This window comes from Otolemur garnettii, unplaced genomic scaffold, assembly GCF_000181295.1.
Source record: "Otolemur garnettii isolate 467f Iridium unplaced genomic scaffold, OtoGar3 scaffold00028, whole genome shotgun sequence".
In the NCBI taxonomy this organism is placed as follows: domain Eukaryota; kingdom Metazoa; phylum Chordata; class Mammalia; order Primates; family Galagidae; genus Otolemur; species Otolemur garnettii.
In genome coordinates this window covers 17,328,910-17,336,440 of record NW_003852423.1, presented here as the reverse complement: position 1 = coordinate 17,336,440, position 7,531 = coordinate 17,328,910, and the positions used below count along the sequence as shown (strand labels likewise).

The 7,531-nt window shown below is 38.3% G+C and overlaps 1 non-coding gene across 1 annotated transcript; it reads left to right on the top strand.

The window, feature by feature from the left end:
• Nucleotides 1-2,281: 2,281 nt before the first annotated feature.
• Nucleotides 2,282-2,388, top strand: LOC111724928. Its single transcript, XR_002773134.1, has one exon. It is a non-coding gene; the product is annotated as a U6 spliceosomal RNA (small nuclear RNA).
• Nucleotides 2,389-7,531: the final 5,143 nt, after the last annotated feature.

Sequence of the window (7,531 nt, the reverse complement as noted above, 5' to 3'; positions counted from 1 at the left end):
TTTCTCGCAAATATGCCTGCACAAAGTCTTTTCACTGTTCTCTCTCAAAGGGCTTTTTTGGCCGGGGGCATATAGGCGTTTTTCCTATAGGCTTAAGTGATTCTCCTGCCTCAGCCTCCCAAGTAGCTACAGGCACCGGCCACAACACCTGGCTATTTTTTGGTTGTAGTTGTCATTGTTGTTTGGCGGGCCTGGGCTGGGTTTGAATCTGCCAGCTCTGGTGTATGTGGCTGGCACCCTAACTGCTGAGCTACAGGCACCGAGCCTCATCTGTATTTCTTAACTTAGTCTAAACATTGCTAATAACATTCAGATAATTATGCAGAATTGCATTTTTTTCCCCCTGGGAAAAATGTTCATGAAGTTTCATCATATTTATGAGGGGTTTATAAGCCTCAAGGACTTAAGAACTTTGGCTGGATTTCCTGATTTCTCTGACAAACTACTTACTACTACGATGTACTTAGAGTGGTTATTATTTGTATGTTTATTTGAAAAGCAGATAAGGAGCAATTCTCATCTGGATAGGGAGATAACTTAATTTTTTTCTTATCTCTTTTTAAACTTTTTATCATGTAATTTTTGCAATATTCACAAAAGTTCAACCTTCACATGCCAGTCACTCAGCTTCAAAAGTGTTCAATGTATAACCAGTTTTGCTTTATTCATACCCCTTCAGACATACACATTCCCCTGTAATTTTTTTATCATAAAAAACCCATCATAATTTCATTTTTTTCTGATGATATTCAAGATTTTCAGTTAACTAAATCTCAATATAATTCCAATGTATTATAGAGAACTAATTGTAAAGTCCGTTGTTCATATATAAGTACGATTTTCATACACCTTAAGAAATTAAAGGCGCGCCAAGATGTCGAACGGTTGGCGCCTCCAAAGTCGTTCCTGAAGTTATGTTCCGTCTCCCCCTGCCGCTCTGCCCCAGACCCTCGACCCAGCCCAATATGACCAATCTCGGGCAACCCGGAAGGCGCAAGCGGATCAGTTAGCTATAAGAGCCCTGCTTAAACGGGAGTACCTGCTTCAGTACAACGACCCTGACCCCAACGCTGAGGGCACATAGATCCTGCCTTGATTCGTTGGACCTATGCAAGATCAGCAAATGTCTATCCCAATTTTAGACCCATTCCCAAGAACTCATTGTTAGGAGCTGTGGTTGGAATTGGGCCCCTCATCTTCTGGTATTATGTTTTCAATAGGGACAGGGATAGGAAAGAAAAACTTACCCAGGAAAGAAAACTTGATCGAACATATAACATTGCATATTAATTTTGGCAACGATGACTGGATATATTCTTGCTTAAATAAATCTTCTATTAATTACTAAAAAAAAAAAAGAAAAGAAAGAAAGAAATTAAAATGCCATATCACACAATACTTTGTAAAGCTCTAAGATTTGGGTCCTTAGATGACTTAAAAATTGCTAGCCAAAGTTAGCATTCATCCTGGAGTTCTTATCTTCTCTCACCAACCCCTCTTCCCTATCAAATCCAGCAGCAAGTCCAATCACCTGGATCTCAAAAATACATTCCAATTTCTCTATTTCTCTTCATCTCAGTTGTTATCTTAGCCACCACCAGCTTCCTGTTGGATTACTGAAAAGTCTTCCCACTTATTTTTGTGTGTCTATTTTAACATTGCCTTCCTGGGGAGATATAAACAAAAACATTGAAAATAACCAAAAAGATGAATAAATTAGGATCTGTCAATCCAAGAGAATACTAAATAGTTGCTGAAAGTTAATGAATAAGAGCTTTCTATTTTTTTTTTTTGAGACAGAGCCTCAAGCTGTCTCCCTGGGTAGAGTGCTGTGGCATCACAGCGCACAGCAACCTCCAACTCCTGGGCTCAAGTGAGTCTCCTGCCTCAGCCTCCAAAGTAGCTGGGACCACAGCGCCTGCCACAATGCTGGCTATTTTTTGGTTACAGCCGTCATTGTTGTTCGGCGGGCCCAGGCTGGATTTGAACCTGCTGCCTTAGGTGTATGTGGCTGGCACCCTAGCCACTTAAGCCACAGGTACCGAGCCAATAAGAGCTTTCTATATCAGCATGGCTAAGTCTCAAAAACATAATACTGAAGATAAAAAGTAAGTATAAAAATGCTTGTACAGTGTAGTATCATTCTATAGAAAGTTTGAAAACATGCAAGACCTATATTGTTTATAGGTATGTGTGAATATGTGTGGTTAAAGCACAAGAACATGCTTGAGAATGATAAGCATAAAATTCAGAATAGTGATTGCTTTTAAAAAGGGAGGGAGTGCTCGCTTCGGCAGCACATATACTAAAATTGGAACGATACAGAGAAGATTAGCATGGCCCCTGCGCAAGGATGACACGCAAATTCGTGAAGCGTTCCATATTTTTAAAAAAAAAAATAAAAAAAATAAATAAAAAAATAAATAAAAAGGGAGGGAAATAGAACTGAAAATGGTACTCTGGGGATTTTAACTGAATATAATTTCTTGAGGTATTCATTTTCTTTTTACCTATAAATTCATGAATGCTTGAAATATTTTATAATTATAAAACATAAAAATCTGATCAAAGTTACTTGCTCATGTAAATTTTCTAATGGCTTTTCATTGTTCTTAAAGGGAAATCTAGACATCAGGATACAGCAGGTCTTTTATATGATCTGATCCCTGCTTGCCTTTACAAGCTCATCTCTTCCCCTCTCCTCATTAATGACCATATTTTGATCTTACTGATCATCTTGTTTAAAATATTCCCTACCTATTCTGTCTTTCTCACACATCACCTTTTCATACCGTTTAGAGCACTAATTATCCTTGAGGGACTCTTGTTTGCATTTTTATTACCTGACCTCTCCTACTAGAATGTGAGCTTCTTCTCTGGCTTTCCTTCCCATTGTTATATCCCTGGCAATTACAACAGCATCTCATACGTAGAGAGCATTCAATAAATATTTGTTGAATGACAGAATTTGTTCTTATTCAGAATAAAGAGAGAAATCTCCCTAGACTTCCTTTTGTAAAAGAATAGAATCCAAAACTCTAAATGATTATTTTCCCCAGATGTTTCTTTACCGTGATCTTTATCAAGAATAATAAATCCAACATGTATTTTAATGATAGGCACAAATATTAGCTCCCTTTTGTTGTCTTTAACATAGACTGTAAAATTGGTGATTTGATTAGCCTGTGTGTACTTTAATGTACTGTCATGAGTCCATTGCTGAATCGTGTCTCTATCTTCTGCTTCTGCTTTCTCTAAGACACTAATATGAAAATGTGGAAACCATTAGTTCCTTCCTAGAACATGAGAGTAATCTTTCTGGGAGTGGTGGCTCACACCTGTAATCCTAGCACTTGAGAGGCCGGGGAGGGTGGATTGCCTGAGTTCACATGTTCGAGACCAGCCTGAACCAGAGCAACACCTTGTCTCTAAAAAAAAAAAAAATCGCCAAGAGTTGTGGCAGGTGCCTGTAGTCCCAGCTACTAGGGAGGCTGAGGTAAGAGAATCTCTTAAGCCCAGGAGTTTGAGATTGCTGTGAGCTATGATGCCACAGCACTCTCTCCACTGAGAGTGAGACTTGGTCTCAAAAACTAAAAATAAAAAGTATAATCTTAATCTTAAGTGTAAATCTGACATACTTTTACTTGTCCGAAGTAGAACTATGAATAGTTATTGACACTGTAGAATGTTCTTAAAACATACAATGCTTAGTGAATTCAGCGTTGGCCTTTTGTAGATAATGGAGATTCTTTCATCTGGAACGTCCCCTTGATTAGCAATGATTTCTCTAAGGACAGGCTCTGCCTTGCTAAAGCTGCCCTGAGATAACACCAGCTTGTGATGCATAGCTAACTTAATTAATTTTCCTCTGGAAGTTACTTCAAATCTTTATTTTTCAAGTAAAATTATTATTATTTTTTTTTTGCAACTGAACCTATGCTACATGTTTCTTGACTTCATTGCTTAATTCTATAGTGATTCAAACAAATCTCCCAAGGTTTGTAAGTCTGATCTTTAGGTTAAAGATAAACATATATATGCTTTTCTTCTTTCTGCCTAGGTTTAGTTGCCAGCTAAGAAACAGAACATATGTCTTACATTAGTGAATCTTATCAGGCTCTGAAGATGTACTCCCATTTCCTGTTCATACCACACTTACGTGCTATGGAGCTAAATTATAATTATAACTAAGATGCTGTGTTTAAAATAAAGTTACAGTTTGAGTTCTTGGCTGCCTTTTAGAACTATGACCATCCTGCCACTTTCTCCCCAAAGGTGCTATTTTATAGTATTTGTGTGGCTGAAAAAAGAAACATATTTATGCTAACATCCTTCTGGAAATAAACAAGCCTTGCTACATTGCTGGGAAGTTTATTTGGTAAATGAGATATGCAAGAAATTGAATAAAGTGGTTTGATGTCTAAATTGCATTCATTTAACAGAGAATTGAGGGGGGAAAGTAAATCCAACAAGCTAATGAGAAAACAACAATCTTGTTTTGGAATTAAATGATAATAACATTTTAAGTCCACTAAAGGAGAGATTTAGAGTTTAGCAGTTACCTACTTAATCTGGGGAAAAAATATCTTGCAAAGTGGAGTTTACTTTCTAATTGGTGGTGGGAGTTGGTGTTAGCTGGTTTTTGTTTGCTTGCTCATAATCTTCCTTGGCTACTTACAGCTATTAGCTAGATAATTCTGTGTTATGTAGATGCAGCCATAGCCTGTTACTAGTTTTCATATATAAAAGTTTGGAAATAAATAATGTTCAGAAGGGTCCTCCTCCTGGTTTCATAATTCAATGCAGAGATAAAGTGCCCCAAGAGGAGACAGAAGAGATTGAAGTCAGACTTAGAAACAAGACTTGGATTTTAGTTATTAATATCCTCATTTGACAGAAATTTTTATCACTTAGAATATAAATGGCACAGATAAAAGGGTAGGTCAGCAAGCCATAGGATAAATCTTTCAACTGTTTGCCTAGAGAAGACTTACTGAGGTTATTCTTCATGTGTTATAACGCTAACGTTCCTCTTCAGAGCCCTAATTTTGGCATCAAGAAGTTGGATCATTTGGGTTCAAACATCTGTTGTTTCTGGATGGCTTTAAAATTCCATTGCAAGCTCAAAAATGCTCAAATTGCAAGGCATGTCCTTATGAGAAGTATCTTCTTGTGTATGTTTGCCCTTCGCTCTCACGAATCTTCCACGAACACTTCATTTGGGCCTTTAATTTCTGTTCTGTTTCTCTTCACGTGCTAACAACATAACTTATTTCTTCCACTGAAATTCCAGTTTCAAAGATACACTTTTAGGCATGGAATCCTTTTCCTTGCTAAGTTTATTCTTTACATGTTCGGAATGCTCTGGAATGTATATAAATACTTTTCAAAGTCAGCACTCACTGTTTTTTCCCTCTTGCTGTTGCCTGACTGCTCTCTACCAATTTCTGTGAGAACTTTGCAAGTTCTAGCAAGATTTTTTGGAAAAAGATAATTGTAATCAAATATCCCTTAAAAAGAAAACGTAGTACAAATGAACTTCTTCTGAGAAATATCCACATCATAGCTTTTACCATTCCATGCCAGACCCCAGCTAGGATTTTTAGGCAGCAAATGCATTAACAGAATAAATTTTTTCATTCTGAAAAAAACAGTCTTGTATGAAAAGATACAGAGGGAGCTCAAGCTTTCACCACTCTTCCACCAAGCTCCTGACCTTCCTAGCTCTGCATCCTTCCACAATTTTTGAACATGCTCACAAGTAAAGATGGATAGACATTCATGAAAAGTAGAATTTTGGTGGGAAGACCACTCCTTTGCCAATGCTACTAGAATTTGTGATCATTTAAAACTGTTGGAAGATTAGGTAACGATAGAATGATTTTAATCCTTCAAAAACGAGTCTGGGCATTGATTTCAGCCCCCAGTCACATATATAAAGAAAACAGTTTGAGAGATTTTTCTCTTTTTTATATACAAATTTTGCATTTTTTTCTCTCAATTTGACAATGGTCATAAGTTAATACACCATGTACTATCTTAAGAACTACAATGTATTAAGTAAATGATTTATAGCAAAACAAAACAAACCAAGAAGAGGTCTTGGCCTTCAAGGGCCCTGCAGTGTTCATGGTTAATTTTTACTTTTCAGTATCTATGCAGTTCTGATTACAGCAGTCACCCCTCTGGCGTCAGGGGTTACTGCCCATGGGGGTCATTAACTCTAATATTTCCTCAGCCCTTCTGACTTCTTTATCTCCAGATGCACATAAAAGTCTTACCTCCACCCCAGCCATTGACTTAGTGGACTGTTTTACCCCTTCGGTCTTGTTCCTGCTTTTCTACAGAAGTAATTGTGGTGTTTGGAAAGCTGCCTGCCTCATAATATACTCTGTGGTTTCCTTTCTCCAAGTTCTTTTAAAAAGCTTCACCTATAAGAAAAGTCTGTTCTTTTTAAAAAATCACTACTATTCTTTATCTGTAGGACTGAAAGGGGAATATCAGGTTGCATTCTGCCCTTTATTATTGTATTTGTGAACCTTTTAAAATATCTTTCCTACCAGATTCCACATTCCTTGACTGACTGAGCCATTTCATCTCTATCTTCCACAGGGATGGTTCTGTACTTGTCACTGAGAGCAAGGTTGAGAGCTTAGGCCCCGTCATAAGGCCCACTGGGATTAGAGAGCTGGTTGGGCAACTTAGTGACAATGGGGCTGTAGTTTAACCCCTGTAATCCCCGGTTAAATAAGATCGTGTATGTGAACCCCTGGTCATCTTTTTTGTACAGAGTCATTACTCAAAATGTTAGCTATTAGAAATATGTGTTCATGTGTTGATAACAAAAAAGAAAAAGAAAGAAAGAAAGAGAGAGAAAGAGAGGGAGGGAGGGAAGGAGGTAGGAAGAAAGGAAGGGAGGGAGGAAGGGAAGAAGGAAGGAAGGAAGGAAGGAAGGAAGGAAGGGAGGGAGGGAAGCAGAGGAAGAGCATCTGCCACTAGAGTAATGCTTTGATCCTCATAATGTCTGGAGCATGAAGAAAGTTTCTACAGAAAAACCCAAGCAAATCTCCAGTGCAAACTATTTCTATTGATAGCACATGTTTATACAAACTAGTCAACCAAAATCTAAGTGGCAGCTACTTTGAAGCATTGCTTTCAAGATTAATAATTAACATTTTCACATTCAAGTGACAAAATGTATTTACAGCCAGAGCCTGGACAGATGTGAGTCTGGGATGTGCCCAGCAGATCCTGATGGCTGGAATATCAGACTCTTCTTGGCCCTGCGTCTGGAACTGGCAAACCTCTCTGGCAATGAAAGTGTTCTGGATCATGGAAACCTTGGAGAATGTGAAGAAAACTCTGCATAGAGAAACATGTAAGGTATGAATGGAGGCACAGAGATATACAAAAATGGAGAGAAAAGAGCAAGAAGAGAGGGAGGAGAGGAGACGTGAGGGAGGAGGGGGACACGAGGAAGGAGAGGAGGCACGAGGGAGGAGGGGGACCCGAGGAAGGAGAGGAGGCACGA